We start from the raw sequence: 2093 nt of genomic DNA, 5'->3' as shown, positions 1-2093 counted from the left end.
TTTTTGTTATCTAATTCCTCTGGTTTTTCTCTTCAAGGTTTCAGTGACTCCGATTGGGCTAGTTGCGCTACTAGTCGTAAGTCTGTGTCAGGTTTTGTATTGTTTCTGGGAGATTGCCCAATTTCTTGGAAGTCCAAAAAGCAACCCACCATTGCATCATCTTCTACTGAAGCAGAATACCGGGCTTTGCGGCTTTTGGTTGCTGAAATCACTTGGTTGATTCGTTTGTTAGGTGATCTTGGAGTTTCTGATCTTACACTTGTTGATGTCTTTTGTGACAATCAAGCTGCTGTCCACATTGCTAAAAACCTTGTCTTTCACGAACGCACCAAACACATTGAGGTGGATTGTCATTTTGCTCGGAATGCTTTAGCTACTAGTCTTATTTCTCTCCATCCTATCTCCACTTCTGCTCAGCTAGCTGACATATTCACCAAGACTTTATTGGGTGTTCAGCAGCAAGGTTGCCTTCGCAAGCTTGGAATGGCTAGCCCTTCCAGCTTGCGGCGGGGTGTTGGTATTGATAGTATTGACAATGTTACATGACACATTTCTGTATAGTTTGTATATCATTTACTTTGGGCCATTTGTATATTTTAAGCCTTGTACATTTTATTTAATTTAAGTTGAACCCGGCCCACTTATCACTTTGTATATAACCCATTCATCTTGTACAGTTGAATAGGAGAAGTAGAAAAACAAAATATCTTTTCCATTTTCCTCTCTCTAGAAGCTTCTGAGATCTAAGCTGAGTTCTCTCAATACATGTCAACAACTTTATCAGTTATTATTCCAAGAAAAATTAGTTGTTGTATATATTTTTAAAAAATTGGGTAACCTGCAATAATAACAGCAGGTTAAGTTTATCTGATAGTGTAAAATTTTTGTACGCAGATAATACACAAAACTTAAATTTTAAGGAAAACTAGTTGTTGTGCGCATGTATGACGGAGTTAGAATTTTTATCGAAAAAGAATAAAAAGTTAAAAGTTTTAACATATGTCAAGAGGATTTAAACATATAATGTATACATTAAAAGGTTCACTTATTTATTCTGTTAATTATCCAGCAAAAAAGTACCACCAATTAAAATAACTTCCATTTGACATGATTAGACTGAAGTTTGAAAAAAAAATAAAAAAAGTATTTCAAGTTTGAGTTGAAAGTTTATCGTGTTCCTTAGTCACTTATTCTCAATACTTTTTTGATCTATCTTTATTTAATTTTTCGCGGCCGCGATTGCCAACGTAATTAACACACATCCGCATGAGTCTGGTAGTGCATTTTCTATTCACGTGTCCGAATCATTTTCTTGTTTTTCTCATTTTGTCCACCACGGGAGCTACTCTCATCATGTCTCGAATAAATTTGTTACTTCTTCGATCGATCTATCTTTATCTCTCTTTAAGCGCCCGTGATTGTCAATGTAACCTCTTGCACACATCCTCACGAGGGCGGTTGTGCATCTTCTATTGTCCGAACCATCTTCTGACTTCTTGCCTTCTTCATCTTGTCTACCACGGGGGCAACTGGTCACTCCCAGGCCATCTTGTCTCGAATAACTCTGTTCTTAATTCTATGTCTTCTAATTGACTACACAGATCTCGACATCCTCAATTTCACAACTTTATAATTCTAGCTAGCAAAATGGATGGTTTATGTTAAAAATGTAAAAAATTTCTTTAATTTGTTCTAAAGTTACAAAGGACAAAAAGAAACTAAAAAGAAATTCTAACTTAACTAACATACCCGCTAATTGCTATTTCATTTCATAGTGATAAAATAATAAACAAAAATAGTGTGGCTGCTGGGATTCGAGCCCAGGTCTCCACGGCCACAACGTGGAATTCTCACCACTAAACTACAACCACTTTGGTGTGCGGATTTTCACATTAATTATTAATAATATCTGATAACAACATTAAATTTGTACAACAACACACCCAACGTATTCTCACAAAGTGGGATTTGATGAGGGTAAAGTGTACATAGTCCATACAACTACCTCGGATGAATTAGAGATAGACTCCCGACATAGGACAGCTAATAGTATAGCAAACAAACAAACAAAAATCACAATACAAACAAACAAC

The 2093-nt window shown here is 35.9% G+C and overlaps 1 non-coding gene across 1 annotated transcript; it reads right to left on the bottom strand.

Moving 5' to 3' along the window:
- Window positions 1-1799: 1799 nt before the first annotated feature.
- TRNAH-GUG lies at window positions 1800-1871 on the bottom strand. Its single transcript has one exon. It is a non-coding gene; the product is annotated as a tRNA-His (tRNA).
- Between the last annotated feature and the right edge of the window lie 222 nt (window positions 1872-2093).

Source organism: Capsicum annuum, chromosome 5 (genome assembly GCF_002878395.1).
Source record: "Capsicum annuum cultivar UCD-10X-F1 chromosome 5, UCD10Xv1.1, whole genome shotgun sequence".
Lineage (NCBI taxonomy): Eukaryota > Viridiplantae > Streptophyta > Magnoliopsida > Solanales > Solanaceae > Capsicum > Capsicum annuum.
Note: the sequence above shows the minus strand (reverse complement) of the source record. Positions and strands in the feature narration are given on the sequence as shown.